Here is a 20,776-nt window from a genome sequence, read left to right on the forward strand (position 1 = left end):
GCATCTGGTCCCATTACTTCATGGGAAACAGATGGGGAAACAGTGGAAACAGTGTCAGACTTTATTTTTCTGGGCTCCAAAATCACTGCAGATGGTGACTGCAGCCATGAAATTAAAAAAACGCTTACTCCTTGTAAGGTAAGTTATGACCAACCTAGATAGCATATTCAAAAGCAGAGACATTACTTTGCCAACAAAGGTCCGTCTAGTCAAGGCTATGGTTTTTCCAGTGGTCATGTATGGATGTGAGAGTTGGACTGTGAAGAAGGCTGAGTGCCGAAGAATTGATGCTTTTTTTTTTTTATTTTTATAACTTTACAATATTGTATTGGTTTTGCCATATATCAGAATGAATCCACCACAGGTATACATGTGTTCCCCATCCTGAACCCTCCTCCCTCCTCCCTCTGCATATCATCCCTCTGGGTCGTCCCAGTGCACCAGCCCCATGCATCCAGTATCATGCATCGAACCTGGACTGGCGACTCGTTTCATACATGATATTATACATGTTTCAATGCCATTCTCCAAAATTATCCCACCCTCTCCCTCTCCAACTGAGTCCAAAAGACTGTGGTGTTGGAGAAGACTCTTGAGTGTCCCTTGGACTGCAAGGAGATCCAACCAGTCCATTCTGAAGGATATCAGCCCTGGGATTTCTTTGGAAGGAATGATGCTAAAGCTGAAACTCCAGTACTTTGGCCACCTCATGTGAAGAGTTGACTCATTGGAAAAGACTCTGATGCTGGGAGGGGTTGGGGGCAGGAGGAGAAGGGGACGACAGGGGATGAGATGGCTGGATGGAATCACTGACTTGATGGACGTGAGTCTGAGTGAACTCTGGGAGTTGGTGATGGACAGGGAGGCCTTGCGTGCTGCGATTCATGGGTTCGCAAAGAGTCAGACACGACTGAGTGACTGAACTGAACTGAACTGATTATCTCAAATTAGTAGCACAAAAATGACTCTTCGATTTAACCCCAAAGTAAGAAGTAAAGATCTCTACCTTCCATTTTATAATACAACAAAAGGATTTAACAACAGTGATGTTTTTTCAGATAAGAGTCCTAGCACTGAGTCAAAAACACTGGTAGATATTCAAAATATCACTTGTATGATTAAAGAAATATACACATTCTCTGAAAGAGGTTGAGTATAAGGCTCCTCACTCACTTAAGTGAGATAAATGATTTCTTGTTGTTTAAATGCTGAAAAGGAACAGTGACAGATGCAAGAGCCTAAAAAAAGAACTAAGTGATTGAGGCTAACTGGAAGCCTTTTAGATGCTTAACAAAGACAACTGACTGTGTAGCTAATACAAGTGAGTACATTAGTAGAATATGCTTATACATAGAACAAAATTGAAGGAGACCCCACTTTGATTCTTGGGTCGGGAAGATCTCTTGGAGAAGGGAAAGGCTACAACTCCAGTTATAGATTCACTGCATGGAAAAATATTTTCCAGAATTATGAATTAACTAACAGGCTAGAATTCTTTTTTTACATACTTATGAAGTATATAATGAAGGACTGCAGGGTATTTTGCATAGCTTTCATTACTTTACAATTGCTGCTTTCTAAAATTCTCTTGTTCTCACATTTTGTTGGGGAACCCAACTACTGATCAGTAGAGTCACCCAAGAAATAGCAATAGTTGGACATTTCTGAATTTTTCCATATTGCCTTTTTTGTTATATTTATACTTGATTTTGAAGGATTGCTTATCCTTGTGTCACTGCAAGCAATCAATACCCAGTCATTATGTAACACATCAGTTTAGTTCAGTCACTCAGTCGTGTCCGACTCTTTTGACACCCCATGAATCACAGCACTCCAGGCCTCCCTGTCCATCACCAACTCCCGGAGTTCACTCAAACTCACGTCCATCAAGTCAGTGATGCCATCCATCCATCTCATCCTCTGTCGTCCCCTTCTCCTCCTGCCCCCAATCCCTCCCAGGATCAGGGTCTTTTCAGTGAGTCAACTCTTCGCATGAGGTGGCCAAAGTATTGGAGTTTCAGCTTTAGCATCAGTCCTTCCAAAGAAATCCCAGGGCTGATCTCCTTCAGAATGGACTGGTTGGATCTCCTTGCAGTCCAAGGGACTTTCAAAAGTCTTCTCCAACACCACAGTTCAAAAGCATCAATTCTGTGGCGGATTCATTTTGATATTTGGCAAATCTAATACAGTTATGTTAAGTTTAAAAATAAAATAAAATTAAAAAAAAAACAAAAAACAAAAGCATCAATTCTTCGGCACTCAGCCCTCTTTATAGTCCAACTCTCACATCCATACATGACCACTGGAAAAACTATAGCCTTGAGTAGAAGGACCTTTGTTGTGTAACACATAATGGTATTTATTATACAACAAAGCCTGAGTTTTTACCAACTGTAAACTCCTAGAGTTAGGTGTCTCCCTATTAATCCATTCATCTATACCATGGCCTTTTCTCTCTACACTCAGCAGATTCATAAGGTTATTTCCCTTTCGTGATTTTACTTTCTTACAGTATGAAATGATGATAGTTTATAAAAGGAGACATTACATTTAAAAAATAATAATAAAGAACAGGAAATCAAAGCTAAAAGAAACAGCAGCTCTAATTTACTTCTCTGTGAGAGTCTCAGGTCTCCTTAAGTATTTTCCTGTTTTGGCTCTTCAAATCCAGCCTAAGCGAAAATGAAGAGGTATAGTAGATGTTGTTATTACACACATACATACCGTTTCCAAAGACTTCTGTAGGGTAAAGACCAAAAGGAAGCAAAACAAAAAGAAGATAAAAAGGGAGAGCTCGGTTCAATCCCTGGTTTGGGAAGATCACCTGAAGAAGGGAATGGCAACCCAGTCAAGTATTTTTGCCTGGAAAATCCCATGGACAGAGGAGGGCCTGGTGGGCTACAGTCCATGGGGTCGTAAAGAGTCAGACACAACTGAGTTACTTTCACTCACTCACTCAGAACAAAATATTCTCATTTATCTGCAATATATAAATTTCAGATTTACAGGAAGAAATAATTTTTCCTTTTCTGCTGAAAAATCACTGATATAACAGATGGATGGATAAACTTAGGAATCTTTTTATATAACTATATATCAATACCTACCTACTTCTCATATACATACCATATTATATACAACAGACAGAGATATCTATGCAACATACAGATATATGTATATAAATAGGCATACAGATACAGCAGTACATATATAGTTGTTATTACTGTTTTATAGAGTCTATTTCCGATAAACAAAATCAGATTACTTGGTAAAGGAAATAAAAGATAGCCAATGAAAGCATTATGTTACAAATTTAAAATGGAATACACATAAATGAATTTTTTAAATGCATGAATACAAAAATACATAAATATATACCTCTTTGTGAGTGTTAGTCTCTTAGTCAGGTCCAACTCTTTGTGACTCCATGGACTGTAGCCTGCCAGGCTCTTATGTCCATGAAATTCTTCAGGCAAGAATACTGGAGTGGGTTGCCATTCCCTTTCCCAGATCCACCTCTTAAATGTACACATACCGCCTGGCACAGTGCTGAGTATATAGTACATGGCTGTTGACACATTATGACACTTGCTATGTTTAACATCTTCTTAACACCCATGTATGACTCTTACTGTATATTATTTTGAGTTCTAAAGATGTACAGTTCTTACTGGATAGGTTAACTCCTTTTTGCCTTTAAAATGTCAAACAAAAAGGCCTGTTTCCTCTGGCCAAAGAACTTGCAAAGGGAAAGCATAGCAGGGATTTAATGGGAATACACATACCCAGCAGCAATGCTGTCACTGTGCCCAGAACATCAGCAATAACAGAAACTGTGCAGGTGAACTCATCCCCTGCTCCAAACCTGGCAGCAGCAGATTGACACCTGTTTCACTACCAGCAGCACCTGCAGACCTGGTGTCTCCTGATGCTCCAGCACCAGCAGAAGATGACCCAAGACAGAAGTCTCCTGAAGAAGAGAAATCACTCCATCACACACAGTGATGGAGAAATATCTAAACCCAGCATCTCTCAGGCTTCTACCCCATGGCAGTTAGCCAGTGTTGGGTACTCCCAACCTTCCACTAAGTAGCAGACACTGCTGCCTCCAACTTCTATCCTACAGCAAAATTTGACCCAGGAAGTTTCTTCTCTTCCCCAGAAGCATAAGTAAAAAGAGTGCTAAACCCATTATTACCAGATTTCTGAAACAGACTAGGGGAGAAACCTACCACTACAATATTTAGAATTTCTGAAAGGTCACCTAATATCACACAGCTGCTCAAAGAAGTGACTTCCATCACACAAGTTATCAACAGGAATCTAGCAGGAATTCAAGTGGAGTCAAAAGAATGAAACAAACCAAGGTAACATTGAAGGGCTGCTCAGTGGCACTGGAGTGGGTGGCTGTGCGGCAGTGCTGGAGCAGGGCAAGAGGAGAAGGGGACGACAGAAGGTTGGATGGCATCACCAACTGACTGGACATGAGTTTGAGTAAACTCTGGGACTTCTTGATGGACAGGAAAGCCTAGCATGTTGTACTACATAGAGTCATAACAATTCTGACAAGACTGAACTGAAACTATGGCCCCAGGTAAATAACAGGGAGGGAACACAGCTCTACCAATCAACAAAAAATACAGTTCAGTTCAGAAAATTGGATTAAAGATTTACTGAGCATGGCCCCGCCCTTCAGGACAAGAACCACTTTCACCCTCAGTCAGTCTCTCCTATCAGATAGCTTCCATAAGCTTCTTCTTCTTTTCCATCAGAGGGCAGACAGAATGAAAACCATAATGACAAAAACTAACCAATCTGATCATGTGCACCACAGCCTTGTCTAACTCAATGAAACTATGAGCCATGTCGGGTAGGGCCACCCAAGACGGACGAGTCATGGTGAAGAGTTCTGACAATACATGGTCCACTGGAGAAGGGAACGGGAAAACACTTCAGTATTCTTGCACTGAGACCCCCAAGAACAACATGAAAAGGCAAAAAGATAGGACACTGAAAGATGAACTCCCCACGTCGGTAGGAGCCCAGTATGCTACTGGAGATCAGTGGAGAAATAACTCCAGAAAGAATGAAGGGATAGAGCCAAAGCAAAAACAACACCCAGTTGTGGATGGGACTGGTGATGGAAGTAAAGTCTGATGCTGTAAAGAGCAATATTGCATAGGAACCTGGAACGTTCAGCCCATGAATCAAGGCAAATTGGAAGTGGTCAAACAGGAGACGGCAAGAGTGAAAGTCAACATTTTAGGAATTAGCAAACTAAAATGGACTGGAATGGGTGACTTTAACTGAGATGCCCATTATATCTACTACTGCGGGCAGGACTCCCTTAGAAGAAATGGAGTAGCCATCATGGTCAACAAGAGTCCAAAATGCATTACTTGGATGCAATCTCAAAAATGACAGAATGATCTCTGTTCATTTCCAAGGCAAACTATTCCATATCAGAGTAATCCAAGTCTATGCCTCGAACAGTAATGCTGAAGAAGCTCAAGTTTTATGGTTCTATGAAGACCTGCAAAACCTTCTAGAACACCCAAAAGTTATGTACTTTTCATTATAGGGGACTGGAATGCAAAAGGAAGAAGTCAAGAAATACCTGGAAAAACAGGCAAATTTGGCCTTGGAGTACAGTATGAAGCAGGGCAAAGGCTAAGAGAGTTTTGCAGAGAGAACACACTGGTCATACCAAACACCTTCTTCCAACAACACAAGAGAAGACTATACACATGGATACCGCCAGATCGTCAATAACGAAATAATATTGATTATATTCTTTGCAGCCAAAGATGGAGAAGCTCTATACAGTCAGCAAAAACAAGACGGGGAGATGACTGTGGCTCTAATCACAAACTCCTTATTGCCAAATTCAGACTTATATTGAAGAAAGTAGGGAAAAACATCAGACCATTCATGTATGACCTAAATCAAATCCATTACACTTATACAGTACATGTACGAAAGAGAGTCAAGGGATTATATCTGATAGACACAGGGCCTGAAGAACTATAGGCACAGTGCCTGAAGAACTATGGATGGAGGTTCGTGACATGGTACAGGAGGCAGGGACCAAGACCATCCCCAAGGAAAAGAAACACAAAAAGGCAAAATGGTTGTCTGAAGAGGCCTTACAAATAGTTGTGAAAAGAGAAGCAAAAGGCAAAGGGGAAAAGGAAACATATACCCATTTGAATGCAGAGTTCCAAAGGATAGCAAGAAGAGGTAAGAAAGCCTTCCTCAGTGATCAATGAAAAGAAATAGAGGAAAACAATACAATGAGAAAGACTAGAGATCTCTTCAAGAAAATTAGAGATACCAAGGGAACATTTCATGCAAAGATGGGCTTCATAAATGACAGAAATGGTATGGAACTAACAGAAGCAGAAGATATTAAGAAGAGGTGGAAGAATACACAGAAGAACTGTACAAAAAAGATCTTCATGGCCCACATAATCATGATGATATGATCAGTCACCTAAAGCCAGACATCCTGGAAAGTGAAGTAAAGTGGGCCTCAGGAAGCACCACTATGAACAAAGCTAGTGGAGATGATGGAATTCCAGTTGAGCTATTTCAAATCCTAAAAGATTATGCTATGAAAGTGCTGCACTCAGCACTGTTTATAATAGCCAGGACATGGAAGCAACCTAGATGTCCATTAGCAAACGAATGGGTAATAAAGTTGTGGTACATATACACAACAGAGTATTACTCAGCCATTAAAAAGAATACATTTGAACCAGTTCTAATGAGGTGGATGAAAAACTGCAGCCTATTATACAGAGTGAAGTAAGCCAGGAAGAAAAACACCAATACAGTATACTAACCCATATATATGGAATATAGAAAGATGGTAACGGTAACCCTGTATGAGAGACAGCAAAAGAGACACAGATGACTAGTCTTTTGGACTCTTATGGGAGAGGGAGAGGGTGGGATGATTTGAGAGAATGGCATTGAAACATGTATAATATCATATGTGAAACAAATCGCCAGTCCAGGTTCAATGTATGTTACAGGCTGCTTGGGGCTGGTGAACTGGGATGACCCAGAGGGATGGTATGGAAAGGCAGGTGGGAGGGGGGTTCAGGATGGGGAACACGTGTACACCTGTGGTGGATTCATGTTGGTGTATGGCAAAACCAATACAATATTGTAAAGTAATTAGCCTTCAATTAAAATAAATTTATATTAAAAAAAAGAAAGTGCTACACTCAATATGCCAGCAAATTTGGAAAACTCAGCAGTGGCCACAGGACTGGAAAAGGTCAGTTTTCATTCCTATCCCAAAGAAAGGCAATGCCAAAGAATGCTCAAACTCTCACACAATTGCACTCATCTCACACGCTAGTAAAGTCATACTCAAAATTCTCCAAGCCAGGCTTTAGCAATATGTGAACCGCGAACTTCCAGATGTTCAAGCTGGTTTTAGAAAAGCAAGAGGAACCAGAGGTCAAATTGCCAACACCCGTTGGATCACTGAAAAAGCAAGAGAGTTCCAGAAAAACATCTACTTATGCTTTATTGACTATGCCAAAGCCTTTGACTGTGTAGATCACAACAAACTGGAAAATTCTTCAAGAGATGGGAATACCAGACCAGCTGACCTGCCTCTTGAGAAATCTGTATGCAGGTTTCAACAGTTAGAACTGAACATTGAATAACAGATTGGTTCCAAATCAGGAAAGGAGTACATTAAGGCTGTATATTGTCATTCTACTTATTTAACTTAAATGCAGAGTACATCATGAGAAATGCTGGGCTGGATGAAGCACAAGCTGGAATCAAGATTGCCGGGAGAAATATGAATAACCTCAGACATGCAGATGACACCACCCTTATGTCAGAAAATGAAGAGGAATTAAAGAGCCTCTTGATGAAAGTGAAAGAGGAGAGTGAAAAAGCTGGCCTAAAACTCAACCTTCAAAAAACTAAGATCATGGCATCCAGTCTCATCACTCCAGGGCAAATAGATGGGGAAACAGTGACAGACTTTTTTCCTTGGGCTCCAAAATCACAGCAGATAGTGACTGCAGCCATGAAATTAAGAGACATTTGCTCCTCGGAAGAAAAGTTATGACTAAGCTCGACAGCATATTAAAATGCAGAGACATTACTTTACCAACAATGGTTCATCTAGTCAAAGTTATGGTTTTTCCAGTAGTCATGTATGGATGTATGGAGTTGGACTATAAAGAAAATTGAGTGCCATAGAATTGATGCTTTTGAATGGTGGTGTTGGAGAAGACTCTTGAGAGGCCCTTGGACTGAAAGGAGATCCAGCCAATCCATCCTAAACAAAATCACTCCCGAATATTCATTGAAAGGAGTGATGCTGAAGCCGAAACTCCAATACTTTGGCCACCTGATGCAAAGAACTAACTCCTTGGAAAAGACCCTGATGCTGGCAAAGATTGAAAGCAGGAGGAGAAGGGGACAGCAGAGGATGACACAGTTTTATTGCATCACCGACTCAATGAACATGAGTTTGAGCAAGCTTTTGGAGTTGGTGATGGACAGGGAAGCCTGGTGTGCTGCAGTCCATGGGGTTGCAAAGCATCGGACACGACTGAGCAACTGAACTAAACTGATTATTTAGTATTTCTCTAATATATCAAACATCTAGGTTTCTTCAGGGATAGTTTCTGTTGATTGCTTTTGTTTCTTATGTATGACATATTTTTATTTCTTTGCAGTCTTAAGCAAGTTTTTATGGAAAGCCAGGTATTTTGACTATTATAAAGCAGAACTCCTGTGGTGATAGTCTCTCTTCTACTCAAGCTCTGCTTTTGTTGCTTTTTGTTGTTTTGTAACTTTTTGAATTAATTCTGTAAGTCTTTACTCTTGGTTGGCCATAGAAGTCTTCAATTTATTAGCTTTCCAATCAACTTCAGATACTTCCTTAAGACTCCTGGAAGCAAAATCTCTCTTGGGTTTTGTGCAAAGGTTCTTTGTGCAAGCTGAGCCACTCTTTTAATGCTCAGCTGGGAAGTAACACCTCTGCCTCAATGTTCACTTCATGTTTGCACAGACCTTCAAGGTCAACCAGAGATGAGAGCTTAGAGTCTTCTCAAGTGTTTCCTAAGCATGTTCACAACCCTGGTCTTGTTATTATCCTCTAGATTCTCAGAAATATGTTAGAACTTTTAAAAGCCCTTATGTAATCTTTTTCCCCAACATTTCTTACAAAGTTTTTTGGTTACTCTGTTTTTCTCAGTTGTTATTCATCACTTTAAACATAGGTGATTCAAATATTTGTCTGCAAAAGTTTCAACAGACATCCCCATATAGTGATTGAGCACTGTATCAGCTCTGACTTGGGCAAAGTAATACTAATATTTTCATGTGGTCTTTCAGGGAACCACCAGCAAAATCAAATAAAAACAAATCTTTGAGACTAAGTTCCATTTTTCTCCCTCCAGTAATGTGACTGTGTGTTACTTTCAATGATACTTATGCGGAGTGTAGGATCAGACTAGACTGAATTTAAACTCTTTAAAGCTCACTGTTCTTACTGATAGTCATTTTTCTTAAATGGATCACTACAAGGTTTTGGTTAACATTCGAAAGTTAATTCTGTTTGCTTTGTTTATTTTCATTACTTTTAAGGATAGGCAGATTTTCAGAGTTCCTTATAGTACCATTTTCTCTGAAATATCCTTATAAAATGCATTGTTTATAGAAATGGAAAACTGACTAGCATGTGTTAAGGTAGGGTAGAGGAAAGGATGTATGTGTATGTGTTTGGTTATTAAAGGGCAACATCAGGGATCCTTGTATTCATGGAAACATTCTGTATTCATTGTGTTTGTAGGCAAAAAAAAAAAAAAACCTACGTAATTCTAAATATGAATACACATTAATATGTACTGGTAAAACAAGAAAATTTGAACAAGTCAGATGAATTTTATTTATGTCAATATAGTGGTTTTGGTATCGTACTATAGTTTTGCAAGATGTTATCACTGAGGGGAAGTGGGTAATGTGTGTTTCTATGTTTTATGGTGTCTATGTTTTATTTCTTAGAACTGTGTTAGAATATACAATTATCTAAGAATTCTTAAAAGTTTAAGTAAAAAGCTAATGAGGGAACTGAGCTGCAGGAAAGATAGACCAAAAAAAGATAGTTTTCTGAGGAAAGTAGTTTCCATCTTTTTTGGGAATGGTTAAATAAGTACACTTGCTGGATCTATGCTGTCCAGTACTTCAACTTCTGAATATATTCAATGGGTGATTTTATAAGGGAGCAACTGAAAATATATCAATGATGAACTCTTTCTTGGTATGTGATTATTCATTCACTTCACATAACACTTTCAATAAAAAATATATGGGAAGAAAAGCAAAAAATAAAGAGAAAAAGAAAAGGATAGCTATTACCAAAATTCTGTGAGGCAAATATACTAAATTGGTCAAAACGGAGAACAAGCACTGAAATAATTTAATGGTTTGCTTTAGTAATGTATTTTAAGTTCCTTTAAATGTTTTTCACTTATTGTTGGCTCTTTCCAATTAAGATTTTGTCTTCAGTATTAGGATTTGTCCTTATGTCTCAAGTGAAGAGTCTCACATACCCTGTTGACAAACAATGATCTTAGTCCTGTGGTTTCTGCTTATAGCTTTACTATTATTTTATTGGATAATTTCTACTAGTCATTTCAATTGTTCTTGCAAATTTCTTTGGAAGTATGCTTTTATTAGTTTGAAAGTTTTCTATCCCTTGCTGTGTGAAAATGACTCTTGCTGTGATTAAATGAGGAGCAAAATGTCACTCACGGCAGGTCTGGTGGCATTCAGTACCCTTTCATGCAGAGTAAATGGGACTGGTGGGCTTTCTACTGAACATTATTCCTGGACTCCTCAGAAAGAAGCAGACTGTGTGAACTCTACACAGATGGGCTCTTATGCCTTTTCAGAGAAGAAAGAGAATTACTTTCCCTTTGGTTGACAAAGTTGAATAGCTCCAAATTATTAACATTAGTCACTTTTACAGCTGTCCTAGTTTCTTCTGTGTGTACTCAAGCACAGATATTTCTTTCTTATGTTTGTCCTGTTATACCTTATGCTGAACCACAGCAACCAGAAAATTGATGGGAAGACTTGTAAGAGAAGGACAAGACCAGGAATGGTCTCATGGGATAAGAATTTATTTTTCTCTCTTTCTCACACACACAAGCTTGTGTACATGCTCATTGCTTTGTGTGTGTGTGTGTGTGTGTGTGTGTGTGTCTGCCAGTATAGTGCTATATATGACTGGATGTTTAGTAGTGGTGCTTTTTGTTTTTGCTATCAAACAGGAGGCTTTTTTAATATAAATTTATTTAATTGAAGGCTAATTACAATATTGTATTGGTTTTGCCAAACATTGACATGAATCCACCACGGGTGTACATGTGTTCCTCATCCTGAACACCCCACCCCCACCTCCCTCCCTATCCCATCCCTCAGGGTCCTGCCAGTGCACCAGCCCCGAGCACCCTGCATCATGCATTGAACCTGAACTGGAGATTCGTTTCACATATGATAATATACATGTTTCAGTGCCATTCTCCCAAACCATCCCACACTCACCCTCTCCCACAGAGTCCAAAAGACTGTTCTATACATCTGTGTCTCTTTTGCTGTCTCATATACAGGGATATTGTTACCATCTTTCTAAACTCCATATATATATATATATATATATATATATATATATATTAGTATACTGTATTGGTGTTCTTTCTGGCTTACTTCATTCTGTATAATAGGCTCCAGTCTCATCCATCTTATTAGAACTAATTCAAATGTATTTTTAATGGCTGAGTAATACTCCATTGTGTATATGTACCACAGCTTTCTTATCCATTCATCTGCTGATGGACATCTAGGTTGCTTCCATGTTCTGGCTATTATAAACAGTGCTCTGATGAACACTGGGGTACACGTGTCTCTTTCAATTCTGGTTTCCTCAGTATGTATGCCCAGAAGCGGGATTGCTGGGTCGTATGGCAGTTCTATTTCCAGTTTTTTAAGGAATCTCCACACTGTTCTCCAGAGTGGCTGTACTAGTTTGCATTCCCACCAACAGTGTAAGAGGGTTCCCTTTTCTCCACACCCTCTCCAGCATTTATTGCTTGTAGACTTTTGGACAGCAGCCATTCTGACTGGCGTGAAATGGTACCTCATTGTGGTTTTGATTAGCATTCCTCTGATAATGAGTGATGTTGAGCATCTTTTCATGTCTTTGTTAACCATCTGTATGTCTTCTTTGGAGAAATGTCTGTTTAGTTCTTTGGCCCATTTTTTGATTGGGTCGTTTATTTTTCTGGAATTGAGCTGCAGGAGTTGCTTGTATATTTTTGAGATTACTTCTTTGTTCATTGCTTCATTTGCTATTATTTTCTCCCATTCTGAAGGCTGTCTTTTCATCTTGCTTATAGTTCCCTTTGTTGTGCAGAAGCTTTTAATTTTAATTAGGTCCCATTTGTTTAGTTTTGCTTTTATTTCCAATACTCTGGGAGGTGGGTCATAGAGGATCCTGCTGTGATGTTTGTCAGAGAGTGTTTTGCCTATGTTTTCCTCTAGGAGTTTTATAGTTTCTGGTCTTACGTTTAGTTCTTTAATCCATTTTGAGTTTATTTTTGTGTATGGTGTTAGAAAGTATTCTAGTTTCTTTCTTTTACAAGTGGCTGACCAGTTTTCCCAGCACTACTTGTTAAAGAGATTGTCTTTTCTCCATTGTATATTCTTGCCTCCTTTGTCAAAGATAAGGTGTCCATAGGTGTGTGGATTTATCTCTGGGCATTCTATTTTGTTTTCCATTGATCTACATTTCTGTCTTTGTGCCAGTACCATACTGTCTTGATAACTGTGGCTTTGTAGTAGAGCCTGAAGTCAGGCAGGTTAATCAACCTCCAGTTCCATTCTTCTTTCTCAAGATTGCTTTGGCAATTCAAGGTTTTCTGTATTGCCATACAAATTGTGAAATTATTTGTTCTGGTTATGTGAAAAATACTGTTGGTAGCTTGATAGGGATTGCATTGAATCTATAGATTGCTTTGGGTAGTATACTCTTTTCATTATATTCATTCTTGCAATCCATGAACATGCTATATTTCTCCATCATATTTGTGTCCTCTGATTTCTTTCACCAGTGTTTTGTAGTTTCTATATATAGGTCTTTTGTTTCTTTAGGTAGATATATTCCTAAGTATTTTACTATTTTTGTTGCAATGTTGAATGGAATTGTTCCCTTAATTTCTCTTTGTTTTCTCATTATTAGTGTATAGGAATGCAAGGGATTTCTGGGTGTTGATTTTATATCCTGAAACTTTACTATATTCATTGATTAGCTCTAATAATTTTCTGGTGGTCTTTAGGGTTTTCTATGTAGAGGATCATGTCATCTGCAAACAGTGAGAGTTTTACTACTTCTTTTCCAATATGGATGCCTTTTATTTCTTTTTCTGCTCTGATTGCTGTGGCCAAAACTTTCAAAACTATGTTGAATAGTTTTAGAAGTGAGAGTGGGCACCCTTGTCTTGCTCCTGATTTAAGGGGAAATGCTTTCAATTTTTCACCATTGAGGATAATGTTTGCTGTGGGTTTGTCATTTATAGCTTTTATTTTGTTGAGGTATGTTCCTTCTATTCCTGCTTTCTGGAGGTTTTTTTTTTTTAAATCATAAATGGATGTTGAATTCTGTTAAAGGCTTTCTCTGCATCTATTGAGATAATCACATAGTTTTTATTTTTCAGTTTGTTAATGTGGTGTATTACATTGATTGATTTGCAGATATTGAAGAATCCTTGCATCCCTGGGATAAAGCCCACTTCACCATGATGTATGATTTTTTTAATGCGTTGTTGGATTCTGATTGCCAGAATTTTGTTAAGGATTTTTGCATCTGTGTTCATCAGTGATATTGGCCTGTAGTTTTCCTTTTTGTAGTAGTGGTGCTTTTAGTAAAAGGAAACCATGAAAGAGAAAAGTGGAAAAACTAATTCACTGTTACATCAAATGTTAAAGGATGACTAATGACTATAGGGTCATACCTAATTTCCAACTCCAAGTTTTATACACCATGTTATGATACATTCTGTCAAAACAGATCCAAGTGATAGTTGAGGAAAGCCATATAGTCTTGGGCACATTGTAAAATCAAAACCAAGTGAAATATTCAAGCAATATATTTGGATAAAGAGATAATACAATTTATCAATCAACTACTGCTTCAGATTTATTAACATTCATGTTTATCTAATTCTTAATGACATTTTCAAAATAGTCATATCAGCTGAATGGTCTAAAATGGTTTCTAATTTTGCAAAATTGTCTTTTCTAAATTAAAAAAAATTAGCTAAGAATTTAGTCAAAACAAAATATGTAAAACACACTACTCAAGAGGCTACAAGCTGAAAACTAATAGGTTTAAAAAGGGTTAAATATATTAATAAACGACAGTCCTTTTTTTCTTTTTAAGAAATATTTTTAATTTATTTGGCTGCACTGGGTCTTAGTTGTGGCATGTGGGATCAAGTTCCCTGACCAGGGACTGAACCCTGGTCCCCTGCATTAGGAGCCAGAGTCTTAGCCACTGGGCTACCAGGGAAGTACCTGATCAAAGTACTACCCAATCAATGATATTTCTGATGGTTAGCAAAGAAAAATATCTGTTGTTTATTCTTGACATTTGAATATAATGTCATAACTGGCAACTGAATAGTTATTCATTATCCATGTTATGGGATAAAAGTTAGGAATAAAGAGGTGTATGTTGGTGAAGTAATCTTTTGTAGCACATTGAACTAACATTCACTATCATTTCTTCCATGCTTGTTCTTGCCATGTATTCTCTGCCCTATTGAGTTTGGTCATGGCCATGCAGCAATTGCTGCATGTGAACAAAAGCTTTAAAACCCATTGTGGCCTGTGGCCTTCTTGCTTTCAATCATTAAAAGATATGGCCCTCAATCATTAGAATACGATGTCCAAGATAATGGATACATTAGTGCAAATTTCTGAATGGAGAAAAATGCAGAGACACGTGTTCTCAAACCTAACTGAGCCCAGCACAAAAGGCCCAGTAAAGTCTAATAAGGCCAACATATGCTAACAAAACTCCAGGGAGCGCAACAGAGTAACAAGGTACCTTAAACCCTAAAGTAACATAAATAAGAAATGCACATTTGTTTTTTTTTTAAGCCCTGAGTAACAAGGGGCTGTTTGTTAAGCCAAGCAACCCAAAGAAAACATGTAACAATAGCTGGACTAGGGCTTGTAGGGTCAATTCAGTCAGGCTGGTTCACGGATAATAATCAATTGTTACATTACAGGTCATCAAAATGGAAGAAAATCCAAAACTGATATGCTCATAAACAATTTTGTCAGGACACATTTAGATAACTATGAGAGAATTAATGAGTGACAGCACTTTGTCCCATACTTGTAATGGCCAAAGAGTAATCAATAAACTTGATGACAAAAAATTTGATAGAATAAGAAAAATATAGTTCATGAGCTGAGCCTATATTTGTTCTTAACTGTGAATTGTAGATTAGGACACAGGTAATATGCCAGACATACTGCTCTTAAGGAGTTAGAAACCAAGTTAACTTCATTTCTAAAGAAGGGTTGATACTTAAAGTCTAAAAGAGATGATGATTATCATTACAATTTTAGATACAATTTCTCAAGATTGATTATTCAAATATTCACAATTTCTAAAATTATTTATATTACAATAAGGCACTCAGTGTTTATGAAAAAATGAATTATTGGCATCTTTTATTTTTAAACTATATGAAGTTATTACAACTTTAATCTCTTTTCTTACATTTTTAAACATGCCATGCAGAGTGTCCAGAAACCATTCTAAATAAACAGCTTTAGAAATCACAAACACTGGGGAAAACAAACAAACAAAAAAAAGCAAGAAAACTACAATGATAATGAAAAGGTCAGTGTTTGGAAAGGCTGCTAAATAATAGGTGAATGGAAATTTAGCAACAGACTATGCCCAAAATCACAATGCTAATCTCTTATCAGTGTGTAGCCTTCAGGACTTTTAAAGTTAGAGATGAATGCACTCTTAGCAAGCAGTAGAAGGCTTATCAGGTTATCTAAAATCCATCAGTGCCATGTAACAATAACCTTTATTTTGGTATTTACTTTTTAAATCTGTCCCACACTGCTTCCTGGCTTTGAATTTACTTATGAATCCAACAGAGACTGTATCCAAAGCTGACTGTTACAGATAATTCTGCTTAAATGGACAGCGAGAGATTGAGAGACTTTCAACAACTATTATTGATACTGGACGAAATACTGATGAACCTCTATTTCAAAAGAATATTAAGAAATGTATATGTCTAAGACAAACAAGTGGGAAAATCCAAACCCAATCACAGAATCACACAAATACAAAGTCATAGATTGAACCTATAATTCGGTGACTCATTCATCCATTCATTTACAAAATAATTAAGACAGCCTGCCTCTTGAGAAATCTGTATACAGGTCAGGAAGCAACAGTTAGAACTGGACATGGAACAACAGAATGGTTCCAAATAGGAAAAGGAGTACGTCAAGGCTGTGTATTATCACCCTGCTTATTTAACTTCTATGCAGAGTACATCATGAGAAACGCTGGGCTGGAAGAAGCACAAGCTGGAATCAAGATTGCCAGGAGAAATATCAATAACCTCAGATATGCAGATGACACCACCCTTATGGCAGAAAGTGAAGAGGAACTAAAAAGCCTCTTGATGAAAGTGAAAGTGGAGAGTGAAAAAGTTGGCTTACAACTCAACATTCAGAAAACGAAGACCATGGCATCTGGTCCCATCACTTCATGGCAAATAGATGGGGAAACAGTGGAAAGAGTGGCAGGCAGACTATTTTTTTGGGCTCCAAAATCACTGCAGATGGCGACTGCAGCCATGAAATTAAAAGATCCTTACTACTTGGAAGGAAAGTTATGACCAACCTAGATAGCATATTCAAAAGCAGAGACATTACTTTGCCAACAAAGGTCCGTCTAGTCAAGGCTATGGTTTTTCCTGTGGTCATGTATGGATGTGAGAGTTGGACTGTGAAGAAGGCTGAGCGCCCAAGAATTGATGGTGTTGGAGAAGACTCCTGAGAGTCCCTTGGACTGCAAGGCGATCCAACCAGTCCATTCTGAAGGAGATCAGCCCTGGGATTTCTTTGGAGGGAATGATGCTAAAGCTGAAACTCCAGTACTTTGGCCACCTCATACGAAGAGTTGACTCATTGGAAAAGACTCTGATGCTGGGAGGAATTGGGGGCAGGAGGAGAAGGGGACGACAGAGGATGAGATGGCTGGATGGCATCACTGACTCGATGGACTCGCGTCTGAGTGAACTCCGGGAGTTGGTGATGGACAGGGAGGCCTGGCGTGCTGCGATTCATGGGGTCGCAAAGAGTCAGACACAACTGAGCGACTGAACTGAACTGAACTGAGTACTAGTCATTGTTTTAGATGAAAGGAATACAGAGGTTAAGAAGACAAACAAGTCCATGTTCCATGCAATACATTTCTAGTTTAAAAGACAGACACAAAAAGCAAACTAATTAACTGGCTGACAGTTGATAGCTGTAAGATTCAGTAAACAAAGCATGATGACTTAGGAAGTGAGTATGCTACCTAAAGACCAAAAAGTACTTTGATGTCTGGTCTCCAGTTCATCATGAAAGGAGTTTGGAAGTTATCACTCCATACTAACCAACAAATAAAAAGCTGAAAAACTGAAAACCAACAACTCTTTTCAGATCTAAGAACATCATAATTTTTCAAGCAGATATCCATGAGCAGAAACATAAATAAGAACCAGTACTAGGGTAGGAAAACTTAAACTCAAGTTTGAAAATGGCTGGAGGTTCACTGTAAGCAAATCTGAGAGTTGAAAGCTGCCAGTCTTAGGGGGGCATTCCCACACTTGAGTTTTACTGCCAGATCAGATCAGATCAGATCAGTCGCTCAGTCGTGTCCGACTCTTTGCGAGGGACTCTCCTAAATTCTCACAGTTATGATGAGAGAAAAATTTCCTCATGATTCTGGTGGGCAGAGGAGAAAATACATTTTTAGAAACATAACAAAGCATTCTTTTTTCTTAACAAAGCCTACCCTCAAAAGAGAAACTATTTTAGTAGAGTCCAATCTCTTGGAGTTTTATCAAAGCCTAACTGTGACTTCCCTGGTGGTCCAGTGGTTTAGACTCCACACTTCCAATGTAGGCGGCACAGGTTCGATCCCTGGCCAGGGAAGTTCTGCTTGCTGTACACTGTAGCTCCCCAAAAGAAAAGGATAGTAACAGCAACAACAACAACAAAAAAGCATAACTGACCTGGGGGAAAGGAAATATCCAACTCCAGAATCTTGCTTTGCAAGGGGGGAAAGGGAAATAATGCCAGCCCCATAATCCATTCCATTGAACTGCCTAAAGAGGTGGGAGAATGGAAGCACTTTTGAACTACACAGTCCAGGGGCACAAGCTTACTAAAAGACTGAGAGATAATCACAGGACTATAGAACACTTTCTTTCTCCCTGCACCTTACCAGCATTATTACTGAAAGTCCATTTACCACAATTTTTTAATATAAATTTATTTAATTGGAAGCTAATTACTTTACAATACTGTACTGGTTTCGCCACACATTGATATGAATCCACCACAGGTGTACATGTGTTCCCCATCCTGAAACTCCCTCCCACCTCCCTCCCCATACCATCCCTCTGGGTCATCCCAGTGCACCAGCCCCGAGCATCCTGTATCATGCATCGAACCTGCACTGGTGATTTATTTCACATATGATAATATACATGTTTCAATGCCATTCTCCCAAATCATCCCACCTTCGCCATCTCCCACAGAGTCCAAAAGACTGTTCTATACATCTGTGTCTCTTTTGCTGTCTCATATACAGGGATATTGTTACCATCTTTTTAAATTCCATATATATGCGTTAGTATACTGTATTGGTGTTTTTCTTTCTGGCTTACTTCACTGTGTATAATAGGCTCCAATTTCATCCACCTCATTAGAACTGATTCAAATGTATTCCTTTCAATGGCGGAGTAATAATCCATTGTGTATGTGTACCACAGCTTTCTTATCCATTCATCTGCTGATGGACATCTAGGTTGCTTCCATGTCCTGGCTATTATAAACAGTGCTGCGATGAACACTGGGGTACATGTGTCTCTTTCAATTCTGGTTTCCTCAGTGTGTATGCCCAGAAGTGGGATTGCTGGGTCATATGGCAGTTCTATTTCCAGTTTTTTAAGGAATCTCCACAGTGTTCTCCAGAGTGGCTGTACTAGTTTGCATTCCCACCAACAGTGTAAGAGGGTTCCCTTTTCTCCACACCCTCTCCAGCATTTATTGCTTGTAGACTTTTGGACAGCAGCCATTCTGACTGGCGTGAAATGGTACCTCATTGTGGTTTTGATTGGCATTCCTCTGATAATGAGTGATGCTGAGCATCTTTTCATGTGTTTGTTAGCCATCTGTATGTCTTCTTTGGAGAAATGTCTGTTTAGTTCTTTGCCAATTTTTTTTTTAATGTACTACATAATGTCCAGCTTTCTATAAACAACTACATACTAGAAGGCAAAAAACACAGTTTTAAGAAACAGAGCAAACATCAGGACCACAGACAAATATGAAAAGAATGTTGGAAATATCAGAGAAGCTATTTAAAATAACTATAATTAATATGCAAAGGTCTGTAATAGAAAAATTAGACAACACACAAGAGTAATTGAGTAATGTAAACAGAAAGATGGACATTCTAAGAAAGAATCAAATGCTAACACTATAACAAGAATGAACAATATCTTTGATACATTTATGATATTTATGGACACAGTAGTAAGAAGACTCTCAGAACCTTATGTCAACAGAATCTTAACAGAAAATCGAAAAGAAAATTGACTGAAAAAATGGAACAGAATATCCAAGAACTGTAGGAAAACTACCAAAGTTAAAAGATATGGGTAATAGGAAAACCTGAAAGAGAAGAAAGAAAGGAACAGAGGAAATATTTGAAGACATAAGAAATATTTAAATAGAGCTGATAATTTTCCCAAATTAATGTCAGAAACCAAACCATAGATCCAGGATGCTAAAAGAACACCAAACAAGAGAACTGCTTAAATAAACTACATCTAGGCATATCCACCGAGTGCATCATGAGAAACGCTGGGCTGGAAGAAGCACAAGCTGGAATCAAGATTGCTGGGAGAAATATCAATAACTTCAGATATGTAGATGACACCACCCTTGTGGCAGAAAGTGAAGAGGAACTAAAAAGCCTCTTGATGAAAGTGAAAGAGGAGAGTGAAGACGTTGGCTTAAAGCTCAACATTCAAAAAACAAAGATCGTGGCATCTGGTCCCATCACTTCATGGCAAATAGATGGGGAAACAATGAGAACAGTGTCAGACTTTATTTGCGGGGGGGGGGGGGGGGGGCTCCAAAATCACTGCAGATGGTGACTGCAGCCATGAAATTAAAAGATGCTTACTCCTTGGAAGGAAAGTTATGACCAACCTAGATAGCATGTTCAAAAGCAGAGACATTGCTTTGCCAACAAAGGTCCGTCTAGTCAAGGCTATGGTTTTTCCAGTGGTTCATGTATGGATGTGAGAGTTGGACTGTGAAGAAGGCTGAGCACCGAAGAATTGATGCTTTTGAACTGTGGTGTTGGAGAAGACTCCTGAGAGTCCCTTGGACTGCAAGGCGATCCAAC

At 38.6% G+C, this 20,776-nt stretch overlaps 1 protein-coding gene and 1 non-coding gene across 4 annotated transcripts in view; one reads left to right on the top strand and one right to left on the bottom strand.

Annotated features, from left to right (window-relative positions):
- Nucleotides 1–20,776, bottom strand: part of LOC123331720 — a 114,704-nt gene that overhangs the window by 51,765 nt on the left and 42,163 nt on the right. The gene's annotated exons all lie outside the window — the stretch shown is intronic.
- TRNAG-UCC lies at nt 18,216–18,288 on the top strand. The gene has a single exon. It is a non-coding gene; the product is annotated as a tRNA-Gly (tRNA).

The sequence above is a fragment of the Bubalus bubalis genome, chromosome X (assembly GCF_019923935.1).
Source record: "Bubalus bubalis isolate 160015118507 breed Murrah chromosome X, NDDB_SH_1, whole genome shotgun sequence".
In the NCBI taxonomy this organism is placed as follows: Eukaryota; Metazoa; Chordata; class Mammalia; order Artiodactyla; family Bovidae; genus Bubalus; species Bubalus bubalis.